Source organism: Acinonyx jubatus, chromosome D2 (genome assembly GCF_027475565.1).
Source record: "Acinonyx jubatus isolate Ajub_Pintada_27869175 chromosome D2, VMU_Ajub_asm_v1.0, whole genome shotgun sequence".
NCBI lineage: Eukaryota > Metazoa > Chordata > Mammalia > Carnivora > Felidae > Acinonyx > Acinonyx jubatus.
In genome coordinates, this window is record NC_069393.1 from 67,210,068 (window position 1) to 67,228,501 (window position 18,434).

General features: G+C 35.5%; 1 long non-coding RNA gene across 3 annotated transcripts in view; it reads right to left on the minus strand.

Moving 5' to 3' along the window:
* The window catches only part of LOC113600124 (uncharacterized), a 121,855-nt gene that overhangs the window by 32,272 nt on the left and 71,149 nt on the right, over positions 1-18,434 (minus strand). For 2 of the 3 annotated variants that reach the window (XR_008292159.1, XR_008292158.1), the window contains one exon: positions 8,542-8,596. The exons of the other annotated variant lie outside the window; for it this stretch is intronic. This is a non-coding gene — a long non-coding RNA (uncharacterized LOC113600124). The remainder of the gene's footprint in view (positions 1-8,541; positions 8,597-18,434) is intronic. 3 annotated transcript variants of the gene reach the window in all.

Consider the following 18,434-nt stretch of genomic DNA (forward strand, 5'->3'; position numbering starts at 1 on the left):
AGGTACCCCAGAAGTGGAGAAACACCACCATGTTGCAGGGCATCGCAAATGCCCTACTTGGAAGGATTTTGCCTCAGCATTCAGGATGAATTAGACATGGAAACAACCTTTGTTTCTGGTTCTACTAACAAATCGTAAAAGGAAAACCCAAAAGGATCAAACTTTCCATGTATTTTAGACATACCCCAGAACAAAGTACAAGAATATTGATAGGAATGCAAAAGTATCCGGCATCCAATAACATAAAACTCACATTGTCTAGCACACTATTCATGCAGGAAAATATGGCCCATAACAAGAAGAAAAGTCAATTACAAACAACCCCAAACTGACACAAATATAAAAAATTGCAGATATATTTATTATAACTGAATTCCATATGTCTAAAATCTAGAGGAAAGATGTAATATGCTTAGTGGAAGCATGGAAGATATAAAAAGACCTGAAGTAAACTTCTAACAATGAAAACTACAATGTCTGAGACAAAAATATACTGAATGGGATTGATGTCATGTACATGTTGAAAAACAAATATATTAGTGAACATGAAGATAAGCAATAGAGATTATCCATAATGAAACATACAGAAAAAAATCTGAAAAAAACATGAACAAGAAAATAAGTGATCAATGGGGCAATTTCAGGCACCCTAATATATATACAATTGGGATCCCCAAAAGGAAAAAGAAAAAGCAAAATAATCAAAGAAATACTTGCTGAAAACTTTCTAATTTTGATAAAAACTATAAACTCACATATCCAAGAAGTGTAACAAACTCTATTTAAGAGAAATATAAAGAAAACTGCATTGAGGCACATCATAGCCAAATTGCTCAAAACCAGTAACAAGTTAAAAATTTTTAAAGAAGCTAAGAGGGGGGTAAAAAGTATATCACAAACATAGGAATGAAGATAATGATGACAGCAGATTTCTCACTCAAGATAATTCAAGAGACAAGACATTGGAATACCATCTTTAAAGTACTAAGAAAAAAAAATCTGTCAACCTTTAATTGTATAACCAGAAAAAAATCTTTCAAAAGCAAAGGCAAAATAAATATTTTTTTCAGACACAAAAAAATTGAAAAGATTATCACTAGCAGATCTCTAGTATAATATTAAAGGAAGTCCTTCAGCCAAAAGGAAAATGATGCCAAATGGAAATATTCAGATCAAAACCAAGGATTAAAGAGCCCCAGAAATGGTAACTACTTAGTATGTAATATGTAAACATTTAGATTTTTTATTATTATTTAAGGTGCTTAGAAAATAGTAATCTATTAAAAATTAATAATAACATTAACTAATATCATGAAGTTTATCATATATTAGAAGTAAATATGTAGCAACAGTGGCCTAAAAACAAGAAAAGGAGAGAAGGAAGCAGACTACTGTAAGGTTCTTATGTATGAAGTGGTATAATATCACTTGAAGGGAGGCTGTGATGAGTTAAAAATGTATACTTTAAAGGCAAAGGCAACCACTAACATAAGAAACTAGGCTTATAGTAATAAGCCAACAGAGGAGATAGAATAGAATCATTAAAAAAATACTCAGCTGATTCAAAATAAGGTAGAAAATGAGGGACAAAGGAAAAACATTGGGACAAACAAAAAGTGAACCGTGAGGTGGCAGATTTAAAACTAAGCTTGCCAACAATCATATTACATAGATGATGGGAATGAATGAATAAATGAGATAAATGAAGGCAAAATTCCTGCTTTTGGCACAAGCAAGTGCATGATGCCAATGTCCTGTAGTGAGATGGTAAGGTGTATGAGGCAGGCAGGGTAGTAGATTTGATGGGGAGACAACAAAATTCTATTTGCACTTATTAAATAGAGAGATTGAGTAGGCTCATGTGTCTATAAGGCTTGAGTTCACAGGTTGATGCCTGGATTGGAGACAGAATTTTGAGTGTCAACAACACATATGGTATTTAAAGCTACGAGACAAATTGAGGTCTCCTACGGAGTGGGTATAAATAAATAGGTCAGATAACCATAGCAAGCCCCTGTGCATCCCCCACTTGGAAGTGACTATGACAGACAAAGTATGTAGCCAGCAAACTAGACTGAGGGGTGGCCGTGGAAAATAAGAAAAAAAACACATATAAGAGTTGCCTATCCTGAGTATTCTACTGAGAGATCAAGACAGATAAAATCGGAGATTTTGTCAACATGTAGAAAATGGTTGACATTGATTCTGAGACATTTTAATGGAGTGATAGGAATAAAGAGCACTTGGCGTGCTGCTGAAGACAATGGGAGGAGAGGGATGAATGAAGAAATGAAGGTTGTTTATTTTCTCTAGAATTCCAACTTTAACATAAAATTTTCTTTAAAAAATTTTTTTAACGTTTATTCATTTTTGAGAGACAGAGAGACAGAGCACAAGCAGGGGAGGGGCAGAAAGAGGGAGACACAGAACCCAAAGCAGGCTCCAGGTTCTGAGCTGTCAGGACAGCCCATCGGAGAGCTTGAACCCATGAACCGGGAGATCATGACCTGAGCTGAAGTCGGATGCCTAACTGACTGAGCCACCATGACACCCCAACATAATTTTTTCTAAAGTAGTTAGTCAACTCAATTATAAATGAAAGTGTGCATGATAACAAAGACAGTTTTAACACCAAACTTCTAAACTCAAGGAAAATACTTCATGTATCCAGTTTATTCTGTTCCTGAATATATGAAAAGGTTCACAAACACAGGTAAATAAGTAAAATATTACAACTTTTTAAATCTCAGACATTTTTCGGAATCATAGGTACAAAGTCACATAAGCATGGATCATACAGAGAAATAGACTATTTTCTTTCGTTTTAATCATTGCTCTCCCCAACCACACAATGTAACTATAATTAATAGTTAACATACAAGTCTACTTCACCAACATTATCTACTTATACAATCATTCAATAGAACTTTGTAAAAAAAGTTATATCATTGTTTAAAACAGAGCAATAAGCCTGAAGTGCTTAATGAATACACCGATATAATATTGATGTTATGACTCATGTCTAGATCAGAGAATGATATAACACAATTAAAGGGTCCAAAATGTATAGACAAGACATGATGTTAGAATTCAAGGAACAATGAAATCTTGTTGGGATCTAAAATAAAAAGCTAAGAGAGTGGTTAGGAAAACAGCAAAGTGCATCAATAGCATAAAGAAATATTTTGTTCTCTAATAAATTGGAGTATTGCCAAGGCAAAAGGAAGACAAGTATTGGGGATGCAAAATTTATAAGATCTGGTTATAGAGGGGAGGGGCCAAGATGGTGGAATAGCATGGAAGTTTTTTTGCATCTCTTGTCCCTGAAATGGCAGCCAGATCAACACTAAACCATCTTGCACACCCAGAATACTGATTTGAGGATTAACACAACAATCTGCACAACCTGAACCACAGAACTTGGCAGGTACATGGCGCAGAGAGGTGAACTGGGGGAGACAGAAGCCATGGATGGCAGGGAGCTGTTTTTGCTTAAGATCTATATAGAAACTATGACCGCAAAGGTATATCTTAAGTCCTAGAGTTGTCCTGAAGAAAAGGATGAATGATAGTTAGTGGTTAGTCAGGTTGACTTCCTTGTCAACTTTAAAGAATCTGGACCTTGGCTACATCACAGATATTTACTACTCTACATAACTGCATAACTACTGCATAACTACTGCATAACTACTCTACATGCATTGCTTCATTTACTTTTCACAACAAACATATGAAGCAAGTACTGTCACCACTCCTGTTTTCAGGTTGAAGAAACAAAGGTCAGAATGATTATGGGGCTTGATTAAGATCATGCAGTTGGAGATTAGTCTATATGTGATCCCAGGCAGTCAATACCTCCTCTGTTACTCCTTATCTTACTACTGACAAAAATTCATAGCTATTGCAATTTCCGCATATGGCTACCTTGGCATAGTGGTCCCCAAATTCCGAGACTTAAATTCTAGTGGAGACCTGCCATTAGCTCTCTAAGTAACTTCTAAAAAGTTATTTAATCTCAATGAGCTTCAGTTTCCTCACTAGTAAAGTGGATATAATGTTACTAGACCATATTCTATGGCAAATGAATATCAATATGAAGAATTATTACTGCTATTATTTTTGCTGTCCTCACCCATCCTTAAAAGGTTTCATTAGATTCTATCTATAAAAGGTAGAGTGCAAAACACTGAGGAAGACACCTTCCTCCTAGAATCCTGACTGAGCGAGGAAGCCTAGTCCATTCTATTAGGATAGACAAGAAACTTTTTTTTCCTATTATTCTTTTGCAGGAGAATTTATACACAGCTATCCAAATCACAATACCATATCAAAACTTTTACTTCAGACTTCCTTCTTTACTAAAAATCTATCTGAAGGAAATCATTCAAAGGAGAAAACTGGCAATGTAGATGGTAAGTTTTTTTTGTTTGTTTGTTTTTTACAGAGAAAAATCCAATCAACAATAACAAAAACCTCCGTGTGAAGCGTAGGGCTGCGGGTTTAGTGAATTACAGGTGGAAATTTTGAAATACTATGAAATTTATCAAGTGAAAAATAAATTTTGAACTATTAAAGGAGTTTAGTAAAATAACATTAAATGGGAAAAATAGAATAGAAAATAATATATGTGCAATGATTATGACCATACATGTGAAAAAAATTCAAAAAGAACTCATAGAAATTTGAAATGGTAATTTTGTGTTTTTTCCCCTTCATTTAAGTACATTGTTTTAAAATGTCTTATATTTATTTAAGGGTATTCTAAATTAAAAAAAAATATGAGTAACTAAAACAACACCATTTTCATATCCTCCTCCCAAAAGGAAAAACAAATGTCAATTTCAATTCTTCCTTTATTTCTGGTCTCTGTCTTGAGAAAGTTGTCTTCTCTTTCTGGTACATCTGCTTTGGGTATACAAGTTGTCCATCTTGAAAATGCTCCAGTTCAATCTGTTTATCTCTGATTTGGTGCTGAAGCCTTATTCTGACCCCCTGACACTATTAGGATATTATCAGCAATTCTTCCAGAAAGCCACAAACAATTCCCGTCTTTCATTCATTTGTAAGTATTTATTCAGTCTCTTCTATGTACCAGGTTGTGGAGATTCAATAATGAGAAAAGCCTCATTCCCTGTACTCACTAAAGTTATTGTCTCTCTGTTTATTTTAATTTTAAATGAGACAATATTAAACAACATCTTTGAAAAGGAGAAAATAAAATTCATCCATATTCCACCATCTCCTAACACAATGTTCTTTTTGGTATATTTCCCTCCTGTCTTTGTCTTCATGCATACATATTTTATAAATTTATAATTACAGCTTAAGTGGTAAAGTATGATTTTGCATTCTGATATTTTTCACCAGAATTACTAAGATCTCTTCCATTTTCTACCAAGTTCATAGTGACCACTTTTTAATCCTTGCCAATAGTCAGCCATATTCTGTGTTTGTCCTTCTCTAATTTCTGGATATTTAAATCATTTTTAGGTATTTTCCCTCTTACATTACAATTTAGATCATACCAAAAAATAAATAATTCTGGCTGCTTGCAACCTGGCGCTTGCTTACACCTTCAGCTTCTCTAGCCTCTCCCAAGCTGAAATTCTGTGCTCTGGTCGTACTGATACTTGAAGAAATCCAACTGCTATGTGTTGTCTATGTCTCTGACTTTTTGCAGATGTTCTTACTCCTGCCCATTAGCTCCTAACTTCTCAATCCCCATCTTCTTTGTCAATCTCTTCATCACCTTCTGAGCCTCAACTTAGATATCATTTCATCCAGGAAACGTTTTTAGAACCCTTGCATTGGAGCTTAGGTGGCAGGACTTTTTGCATTCGCCCATGCATCAATCCACCAATCATGGCACTCAGTATTTAATATTCCAAATGGTTAAATGACTCACCTATATCCCCTGCTAGACTATAGGTTCCATGAGAAATAATATCTTTCTTTTCATTTACTTTTCTTTTCTTTTTTTTTTCTATAGCCTGTCATTCATGTGCAGGAATTTTGTGTAGAAATTATTATTACTATTCCATTATTAGTTTATATTCTTGGAACTCTACTTATAGGAATTCTTTAAGAATCTCATAGATTCTAAGTTCCTCTAGACAATATTGACGTTTTTTTTCTGCTGCACGCCCAGACACAGTGCTGTCCTCATCTATTTTAAAGTAAAATCTCAGGTAATGGCTTTTCAGGTTCCAAATGTGTGAATTCAGTCCCTAGTCTCTCACGAGGGCTGACCTTAGGCCAGAGATTTCTCAAAGGCAACTTTTTATCCACCTGCAACAAAAGCCTGAAAATGTTCTCTCTCTCCTTTCTGCCTCTGTGGAGCATGTCTTTAAAACTAGTCTTTTCCATGAATTCTTTGTGGTTTTATACTTTGTCCATGGAGGAGGGTGTCCAGTCTGACTCCATGCCCTTCACTGGGCCAATAATTTTGTCACCCATCTTACTAATTAGATTGCTAAAACAAGACATATAAGCCAATCATATGGATTGGTTCACACCCCTCAGGGCAGCCTGCAGCTTCACTCTTCTCCCACCTCCACTGAGTGATGATTCTATTCTTTCCCTGCCCTTTCTGCCAAGCTCACTCATTTATTTAAACCGGCCTTTAAAAATTTCATTTTATGTGGCATTTTTCATTTCTTTGTATGAGGAAAATTTCTAGCTCTCTATAACCATCATATTTCTAGAATAGAAGCCATTAGTATTGGCTTTCTTGTTCACTATTGAATCCTTGCAACGAGTGCAGTGCTTGGCATGGATCAGATGTAATGCAAAAACTTGTAGAATAAATTAACTAATTAAGATGAAGGATATGCTCTACTCAAGGTTTGCTTCTGAATCATTTCTTCAGAAAAAGTTGGATTGCTCAGTCCACGATATGAACAATCAATGTCTCCTCATATACCTGCTTGGGTATACAAGAAAAGATGCACAATATACATAGCAAGTTAATAGGTTAGTACACATTTTTAATTTATTTTGAGAGAGAGAGAGACAGGGAGAGAGAGAAAGAGAGAGAGAGAGAGAGAGAAAGAAAGAGTGGGAGAATGAGAGAATCCCAAGCAGAATCCACACTGTCGGTGCAGAGCCTGATGCAGGGCTTGAACTCATGAACTGCCAAGATCATGACCTGAGCTGAAATCAAGGGTCAGATGAATAGCTGTCTGAGCCACCCAGGTGCCCTGGTTAGTACATATTTTAGGCATGCTGTAAATTTTTACTAAATGGTTAATAATTTGTTTCCTTTCTCCTCTGAGGCACAGTATACGTGATCATTCAGCCTTGTCTATCTAATGTGTGCTCCCTAATGACCTCTAATGCACTGAACGGAATGCTCTGGAAGCCAAAAAGTTTGCTTTGCAGGCAATCCTGAATATTACAGGATACAAAACATTAATTTGGTCTTTACTTTGTGATGCAAGAGTGTCAAGTACAGATTAATTAGTATGAATAAAGCATTTATTTCCCTCTAAGACATGACTTCATTGCCCAGCTAAGGTCATATCCTATTCTTAATTTTTCTTCTACCTAAATCTACACTTACAGAATGTAGATAGAAAAAAATACAATTTTCCAAATATTACTTATAACAATTTTGACCATGAAAGGTTAAGTACTTCCATGGGAAACTTGAACTTATGTTACGAATTTACACACACAATAAACCAAGATCACTATTTTTATCTGTACTAATGGGCTGATCTTCCTGAAGAGGAAAGGCTCTCCTGTGTATTAATTAGCTTTGATACCAGTTGATAAAGACAAGAATGTCTCCAGGGCCTGATGTGCTCTTTATCATACAACTAGAGTCTAGAAAGTCAATTTGGGGATAACCATACTCTGGGAATATCTTCCCTGAGGTTTTAGAAAAATTTAACTGGGGCTCCAAGCAAGAAAGTAATTCTGGGGTGTGTGTGTGTGTGTGTGTGTGTGTGTGTGTGTGTGTGTGCACGTGCACATTTGTATGTATGTGAACAGGAAAGAGCATGATACAAGAAGAGGTGCTCAGTGAATATTTGCTGAATGGGATGAAAATAACATAGACAAAGGGCTCTTTTTCCTGCATGGCATATGGGAATCTGATGGTTCAGAGACCATGTTGTTTCCTTCAAAGTTCCAGGTTTCTTGGGGGAAGGATCTACTGTAGCAAATGTCACCCTCCCTTCCTCATGCCTATACCAATCCACCATAGCAGACAACTTAGAATGACCTTTTGTTTCTTAGCATGTCCGTATGTTCAATTTTCATCCAAGAGTCTGTACCCAAACCAAATATTCAGTCTTATGGCTCTTCTTCAGGCTTGGGTCATTAATCATGGACAGAGCTTAAATCTGAATGCTTTCTAGAAGTTGGTACTAAGTTATTTGTCAAAGGCTAGTGTATTAGTTAGGATGATTATCACCAGCTGCTGAAACAATCTCAAGATCTCAGTGGTTTAGCAAAGGAAAATTGTCATATCCCACTAAGATCAAGCAATTCTCCTTGGCAGCTCTCTGAAAAATAAATAGGAAATTAGGGTCTTACCCTTTTGTGAATCTGCTATCCCCTTGGGACTTCTCAAAGCCCTTGGTTGGACTTCCTGTATTCAGCCATTAAACAAGAAAAAGAGAGAGTGAGGAGGATCTTGCAGGTGGTTTTATAGCCAGGCCTAGAAATAGCCTACATGAATTATGTCTGTCCACACGGCAGTCACATGGTCTCAACCAAAGTGCAAAATCTGCTAAGATATGTACGTAGGAGAAGGAAATGATATTACTGATATTACATGATATTAATGATATGTTCCACTCTGACATAGCTAATTTTTATGCCAAATATATTCCTCAAAATAGATGTGGGCCCAATGTGGAAAATCCAAGATCATAAAGAAGGAAAAGTAGAGAATTATTTTCTTATCTATATTATAATTTGATATTATATTTAAATGTTCAAAACAATGGAATTTACTGAAATTATTAGCATTCCCTTAAACTAGGAATCATCAAATTCAATAACAGGTAATATAAGGAAAGATTTCATATCATTCAAAACTATAGGATTATCAGGGATAAATCTAATGAGAAATTGGAAACCTTATGGAGAAATTCATTGAAATTTCCTGGAAGATAGGAAAAGAACTTCAATAAAGGGAGAGATATATTCTGTTACTTGAGATGAAAACTCTACATGTTAAACATGTCCTTTAATTACCAATTAATCTTTGAAGTTAGTGCAATACAAAATATGAGAGGCATATTCCAAACCTCATATGAACAGAGGACTAAATTTCACAAAGAATGACAAGGAGAGGAATTTTGCCCTACCAGATTTCAAGTCTCATTATAATGCCATAATAATTAAAAGTATGTGAAGCTGATGCAAAAAAACCCAAAATAGACAATAAATAACTGGAATAGGCCAGAGGACTCAGAAATAAACTTACACATAAAATGAGATCTAATTTATAATAGAGGGATTATCACAAATCAATGAGGATAATGAGGAATGGACAGATTTCTCAATAGCTTTTGACTAGAAAAAAAGTTGAGCTCTACATCAGACCAAACACAAAAGGTAATTTACATATGTATTTAAAATATAACATGAAAAAGAATTCTTTAAAATTGTAAAAGAGGACAATATAATTTCTGGTAATTACAAACTTCTTAAAACATACCAAGCATTTACCAGAAAATAAATCAGAGGTAAAAGTGACTACATCAAAACTAAAATTCTCAGTATGAAAAGTACACATCTAACAAGGCTAAGTGGCAAGCAACAGAGCATTAGAAAATTTGCAATATAAGAATAGAAAATACCAAGAATAGCTAAAGAAATCTTAGAAATTAATAATAATAAAATCAAACTCAAATAAATATGAGCAAGGAATACAAAAAAGCAACTCACAGGGAAAGAAATATGAGTGTCAAATAAGCATATGAAAGGTGCTAAACTTTACCATTAACCAGAGAAATGCAAATTGCAAATTGACAGAATAATTATGCAGAACATGACAGAATAATCATTTTTCAATCATCAGAATGTCAATATCTAACTATAATAGTAGTGAATGTTGACATGGACCTGAGTAATGGTCCTCTTATATTCTACTAATTGAAGGTAGAGTTGCATGAAGATCAACTTGACAATATCCATGAAATTGAAAATTTAATAACCTACAGCCCAATATTTACTTTTAGAAATCTATTCTATGTGGGAACATAGGTGCCTCAGATGGTGAGTGTCAGATTCTTGATTTCAACTCAGGTCATGATCCCAGGGTGGTAGGTCTGAGCCCTGCATTGGGCTCCATGCTGAGAGTGGAGTCTGCTTAAGATTCTCTCTCTCTCTCCCTCTGCCCTTTTTTCCCTTGCACTCTCTCTCTCTCTGAAACAAAATAAAATAAATAAAATAAAGTAAAATAAAACAAAATAAAATATATTCTAAGAAAAAATTGAATCTGATTATAGGGCAAATATGAATGGGTATTCATTGCAGTATTATTCGTAATTGCAAACAAATTGAAAAAACCTAAACACTTAACAATAATGGAATGATTTAATAGGATAATGGATTATGTATAAAATAGAAAACTATACAGCAATCAAGATGACCTAAATGTACATATATCTCAATGGGTAGATGTTAAAAACATAACAATAATGAATAAAACCAGAACCAGGATGAGATATACCATGTGATACAATTTATGTATTTTATTTATTTTTTTGACTTGCAAAATAAATATTTTATTATTATTATTTTTAATTTTATTTAAATCCAAGTTAGTTAAAATATAGTATAATAATGGTTTCAGGAGTACAATTTAGTGATTCATCACTTACGTATAACACCCAGTGCTCATTCCAACAAGTGCCCTCCTTAATGCCCATCACCCATTTAGCCCATCCCCCCCAACACCCCTTCAGCAATCCTCAGTGTGTTCTCTGTATTTAAGAGTCTCTTGTGGTTTGCCTCCCTCTCTGTTTTTATTTTATTTTTCCTTTCCTTCCCCTATGTTCATCTGTTTTGTTTCTTAAAGTCCACATATGAGTGAAATCACATATTTATCTTTCTCTGACTTATTTTGCTAAGCATAATACATTCTAACTACACCCATGTTGTTGCAAATGGCAAGACTTCATTCTTTTTTATCACCAAGTAATATTCCATCACATATATACCACATCTTCTTTATCCATTCATCAGTCAATGGACATCTGGGCTCCTTCCATAATTTGGCTATTGTTGACAGCACCGCTATAAACATTGGGGTGCGTGTGTTCCTTCGAACCAGCATTTTTGTATCCTTTGGATACATACCTAGAAATGTAATTGCTGGGTCATTGGATAGCTATATTTTTATTTTTATTTTTTTGAGGAACTTCCATACTGTTTTCCAGATTGACTGCACCAGTGTGCATTCCCATTAGTAGTGCAAAAGTGTTCCCCTTTCTCTGCATCCTCAGTAACATCTGTTGTTTTCTGAGTTGTTAATTTTAGCCATTCTGACAGGTGTGAGGTGGTATCTCATCATGGTTTCGATTTGTATTTCCCTGATGATGAGTGATGTCGAGCATTTTTCATGTATCTGTTAGCCATCTGGATGTCTTCTTTGGAAAAGTGTCTGTTCATGTCTTTTGCCCATTTCTTCACTGGATTATTTGCTTTTTTGGTGTTGAGTTTGATAAGTTCTTTATAGATTTTAGATACTACCGCTTTATCCTGTTTGTCATTTGCAAATATTTTCTCTCATTCTGTCAGTTGTCTTTTAATTTTGTTGATGGTTTCCTTCACTGTGCAGAAGCTTTTTATCTTGATGAGGTCCCAATAGTTAATGTTTGCTTTTGTTTCCCTTGCCTTGAGAGACATGTCTAGTAAGAAGTTGCTGCTTCTGAAGTCAAAGAGGATGCTGCCTATTTTCTCCTTTTGGATTTTGATGGTTTCCTGTCTTACATTTAGGTCTTTCATTCATTTTGTGTTTATTTTTGTGTATGATGTAAGGAAGTGGTCCAGTTTCATTCTTCTGCATGTCACTGTCCAATTTTCCCAACGGCATTTGCCGAAGAGACTACCTTTTTTCCATTGGATATTCTTTTCTGCTTTGTCAAAGATTAGTTGGCCATTTATTTGTGGGTCCATTTCTGGGTTCTCCATTAATGTAAATGTTAAAAGTACTAAAATAAATACCATATATAGTTCATGAATGTATATACACGTATGCCATATTATTTTTAAATGTAATAAGTGAATATACAGTAAATCCTTGTTTTGCAAGCATAAATCATTCTGGAAACATGCTTGTAATCCAAAGAATTCATATATCAAAGTGAATTTCAAAAACTATTGGCTCATGCATACTACTTGTATTGCAATACATCGCTCCTTTCTCAAGTTAAAATTTATTGGAAATGTTTGCTCATCTTGTGGAACACTCAGAACAAATTACTTGCAATCTAAGGTTTTACTGTATATTAAGCTCACTGCCACTGGATTAAAGGAAAGAGAAATCAAGTTAAAAGTGGTAACTAAAAGAGCCTTAAGCTACTTTAATTTAAATTTAAATTTTTAATGAATAATATATGGTTATAAAAATATATTTATTCAATAAAATGAGTAAAGAATATGCCATATATATCTAGTATATACTATATAATAGATATTTATGTTTATGATATATATATATATATATTAAGAATATCAAGGTCTTTAAAAAGGAAAAATAATGAAGCAGGACAAGCTTTAGCAGATATTAAAAAGTATTTTAACCTTATAACAATTAAAGTATGTTGTATTGGCACAAAAAAAGATTGACAAAATAAATGGAATAAAATAAATAGTCCATGTAAAGTGTTTACAATATATCAGAATTTAGTAAATTATTAAGACAGTATCAGAAGTCAATGGAAAAAGAAATATTATTCAAAAAATTTTTTTAACATTTATTCATTTTTGAGAGACAGTGAAAGACACACTGCAAGCAGGGATTGGGCATAGAGAGAGGGAGACACAAAATCTGAAGCAGGCTCCTGGCTCTGAGCTGTCAGCACAGAGCCCGATGGGGGGCTTGAACTCACAAACCACAAGATCATGACCTGAGCTGAAGTTGGATGCTTAACCGACTGAGCCACCCAGGTGCCCCAAGAAATATTATTCATTAGGGTGGTGATATAACAAATCTTTCCAAAATTAGTTATTTACTTTATACCAAATAAAATGCTCTCTACTTGGTTTGATAGAAACATATTATATCTTGAATTATGCAGAAATCAAATGTGATTTTGATATATGGATAGGTTTTCCAAGCATAAAAATAAGTAAAATAAATATCACAAAGGAAAGAAAGAATAGATTGGATCACTTGAGTAAAACTGTCTATGCCTGCAAAAAAATCTCAGAAAAACATTTAAAAAGAAATATTTGCATTGCATAAGAAAACCTTGTAAATTAATAGGAAAAATATAAAAATGGATAAAAGACATAATTTACAAAAATAAAATATGAATAGCCAATAAACATGTGAAAAGTATTTAAACTCATTAGTAATTAAATTCAAATTTAACAGCTAGAGACATTTTTGTCTTCCAAACTGTCAAATTTAAAAATTAAAATATTTATCATTACAGGCAATGCAGATGTAACTGTACACATACACTCTGTGGGGAAGAATAGTGAAAACTTTCTGAGAGGCTATTTGCCAATAAGCAGCAAAAAATCTTAGATTATCCCGTATACTTTCACACAATCTAGAATTTTACCATAAAAAATAATTCTGAATATGCACAAAGTGTTTTTTTTTTGACCTAGGAGAGAATGAGTAGACAAAATAAAAGAACACAAAGTAAGAGGAGAGAAAGGAGAAGAGGAAGAAGCAATGTAAATGACACAAAGGAAATGGTTACAGAAGTTGTGATAAACTACCCTGGATATTTTAATTAATATTTTTGATGTGAAAGAGTACTTGTGACAAGCATGCTAAGCTGATGGGAAGGATGTTCCCTACTGCTGTGTCAAATCATGATGGAGTAAAAGACACACGCAACAACTGCAGAGTACACATTCTTTCCAAAACTACATGGAATATTCACCATGACAGATGGTGTGCTGAGCCATAAAATAAACCTCAACAATCCCAAAAGATTAAAACATTAGAGAGTATATTCTCTGACCACAACAGATTTAAATGAGAAACCAGTAACAATGAGATATCAAGAAAATCCTCAAACATTTAGAAATTAAGTAGTATGCTTCTTTTTATTTATTTTTATTTTTTAGGTTGACATGGTCATTTTATTTTTTTCTTATTTTTTTAAATACAATTTATTGTCAAGTTGGCTAACATACAATGTATACAGTGTGCTCTTGGTTTTGGGGGTAGATTCCCATGATTCGTGGTGCTTACATACAACACCCAGGGCTCATCCCAACAAGTGCCCTCCTCAATGCCTATCACCCATTTTCCTCTCTTCCCCTCCCCGCTCCAAGTAATATGCTTCTAAGAAACATATAGGTCAAAGTGGAAATAAGAGAAATTAGAAAATATGTCAAACTGAATGACAATGAAACATCGTGGAATGCAATACTGCACAATGCTTGGAAGGAGATTTTAGCTTTAAATGTATATATTAGGAGAGAAGAAGGGCTTAAAATTAGTTACCTAAGTTTGTATCTTAAAAAGCTAGAAGAAAGTAGACCTAACCCAAAAGAAGTTGAGGGAAAGAAGTAATGAAGATACAAGCAAAAATCAATAGAATATAAAATAGACAAAAAGCAGAAAAAATGACAGTTATGTTTTCATTCTTGAAAATACTGAAAACATTGAGAATCTTCTAGCAAGAACAATAATTTTAAAAGAGTGAAAAACACAAAATGCCAATACCAGAAATGAAAATGGTAGATCACTGTAGACTCTACAGATATTATAATATAGAAATAAGGAAATTATGAACAACTATATGCCAATAAATTCAACAACTTAAATGAAAAGGAAAAATACCTGGGAAAAACACAATTTATAAAATCTGACTCACACACACAAAAAAGAAAAACCTGAATAGTCTTGCCTATTAAAGAAACTGAATGTGAAATCAAAGAACTTCCTACAATAAATGAACCTTCCAAACACTTGTAAGTCCTGGATATAACAAAACAAAATACTGGTTGGGTATATAGCCAGTGCTGAAAATGAAGGGAAAATTCAGAATATCAATAGGCACTGAAGCCATGGGGTATGGGAACCAGATCTAGTTCTTAACATCGTGGATTAGGTACTGAACTTGGAAGGAGAGTATGAGTAACAGGGCTCATGTCCTCAGGAGGCTGGTGATGAACTCCCTGCTTTAGCCTGGAGTCATGAAAAGAGCCACCATGTTCCTGTTCCTATTCCTGAAACAAGAATTAGAAATAGCTCACTGGCTGGTCCAGGAGGGAGCTAGAAACATTGTAGACACCCTGGAGCCACAATACTAATGTTTTTTGTTTTTTGTTTTGTTTTTCCTCTCAAGTTCCTTCTACACTCTTGCTGTGGTTCTTACTGCTGTCTTTAACAAAGATACACAGCAACGTGTTAAGGAGATTCGCTCAATGCCTGCGACCCTCCTCATCACCTTCCCCTCCCTGCAAATAAAACATACTAGAAGCATTTTGGAGCTTTGAGGGAAGCTTCTATGAACTCACCAAAAACAATAAAACCTCTTTTTGTGTCTGGATCACAACATTCACCCCACGGATGGGAGGTAAGAACTATATTTCTAAAGATCTGACCAATCCTTCATTCCCACACAAATCTAAAACTAACTCTTTCTCTCCACAGCCCTTTTTCTCTCTCTTGCCACACACACATACACACACACACACATCCCTGGAGAGGTAAACAGATATATTTGCTTGTTTCAAAGTCACTGATAAGGAAAGTTTGGAATGAGGTGCCTTGAGTAAGACAAGGAAGACATATTAGAAGAGGAATGACAAAGATCTAGGCCCAGAAAGTGGTTTCCCAAATGGGGTGTAAATATGGGATGTCTGTGGGTGATAGTCTTTAAATGCCAAGTCTTTTTTAAAAATGTTTATTTACTTATTTGAGAGAGAGAGAGAGTGTGAGCAGGGGGAGGGGCAGAGAGAGGGACAGAGAATGCCAAGCCGTCTCCTCACTGTCAGAATAGAACCCCACCTGGGGCTCAATCTCACAAACTGTGAGATCATGACCTGAGCTGAAATCAAGAGTCTGATGCTTAACTGACTGAGACACAAAGGTGCCCCTAAATGCCAAGTCTTGAAAGCAATAGCAAGAGACAGAATTTCTAAGGTGAGGACCTCACAATAGGCATATGGGTATAATGGGGTCACCTGACCATATTGCACTGATGGTCACTGCAAGCTAAGGCCCATCATCTCTTTTTTGGGCACCACACAGAATTATTATGGCCTCAACATTGGCAACAAACTTTTCAATACACAGCAGAGACCCAAAACATAATAGAGATAGAAACTATTGAGTGCTCTTGTGGATGGGCGCTCAGGTTTTATTTTATTAAGAAAAATAAAGTCATGTGACAGTTCTTACACTCAAGTGTTATGGGGAGGGGATTCATACCCATGACACAATGATGCATCTAACTCATATGGAAAGGCAGAAGTCACCAATATCCACCCCCTGTCTGGGTTTTTTTTTTTTTTCCCTTTACAGAAAACCTAGAGACCATTGAAAAGAACAATCTTAGCATCCAGGTCTCTAGGGAATGAGTGTCATCTTCTGAGAGGGCAGCGTTCAAGTTATTGAGACAACTTCCCTGGCCATGATTCCGTGGGTTCCTGCTGATTATTGCTTTTTTTTTTTTTTAACCAAGGGAAATAATTCCAAAATCTCCAAAGGTGCTGGAAGAAGAGAGAAGAAGGCTGAATCTCAATCTAAATAGAGCTCTGTCCTCACGTTCCTCTCCTGAGAATGGAATCTATTCAGGAAACAGACAAATGAATCCAGCTTGGGAGAGTAGCACCTAACATATCCTGGGATGTGGGCTTCTTTGGGGCCCCACAAAACTCTGACACATGAGGGTTGTGACTACAGAAACCAGGGAAGGTGGGAAAATGAAGCAATTATCTAGATGACTCAAGTAAACTACCCCAATCAAACCAAACTAAGGGGTAAAAAACCATGCACACCACTTTTCATTAACAATTGGTATTTGTCAAGTGAATGTGACCTTGCAGTCAAGATTTTTTTGGTAATTGCCCTAATTCTTCACTCTGCTTGCATATGTGCTACCTGAGAAGCCTCAGCTATACCTTCCCACACATGGGCTCCCTGAAGGTAGTAAGATCATTCGCATTGGCTGCCTCCGCATCGTCAAACATGCAGAAAGTACAGGAAATTAGGACTTTATTTCTCCTAATGGCAGTGTTTGGGGAATGTGGGTGTAAGTAGATTAATCTAAAAGCACAGTTTTGAGCACCTCATTCCTTTGCTCGGAAACCTTCTGCTTCCCATTATCTGATAACTCCTCTTTCTGCTTCTTCACCAGCCAGTCAAGTCTCACCTTTTGAACCCGTTTTCTAGCCACTCTGCAAAACGCCCTCGGACCTCTGGCACAGCCAGCCCACCTCTAACTACCACACTTTACCTATTCACACCTTTTCTTGTGCTATTCTGGCTCCTAAAATCCCCTTTCTCGACCATGGCTTTATCCTGTTCATCTGTGCTGAAAAAAAATTCTTTCCTTCTTTTGATCCCCTTAAAATGTTTTGCTCTTATGCTCTTTGTATTTGTCAATTTTATTTGTGTTAGTTGAGAATAACTATTTGAGCATACATACTAGCTCCTCTTCTAGAATGTTAAGTCCATTTAGGGCTCTCCTAATAATCCTGAAATGATCTAAAATGTCCAGAACACTACCTTTTCAGGTTGTACACTTTCAGGGAACCTGCCTGTTAATAAAAATTCCCACTTCTCTAGGATGGGTCCCTAATAGCCAGGCAGGTGACTTGTGACATTTTCTGATTGTAATTGTTTATTTTGGGGGTTGACACATAAACTGCGTATTTGACCGTGTGTATTTAGGATTTTTTTAAGTTTTATTTATTTTTGAGACAGAGAGAGACAGAGCATGAATGGGGGAGGGTCGCAGAGAGAGGGAGACACAGAATCTTAAACAGGCTCCAGGCTCTGAGCTGTCAGCACAGAGCCCGACGCAGGGCTTGAACTCACGGACCGCGATTTCGTGACCTGAGCCGAAGTCGGCCGCTCAACCGACTGAGCCACCCAGACGCCCCAGGATAGATATATCTATATCTATATCTATATCTATATCTATATCTATATCTATATCTATATCTATATCTATATCTATATCTCTCTCTATTTTTTTTTACCAAGAGACACAAGAATTAGAGGCTGAGCGTGACTAAATGGTAGCTCTCTAAAGAGAAAGTCCATGAACTTC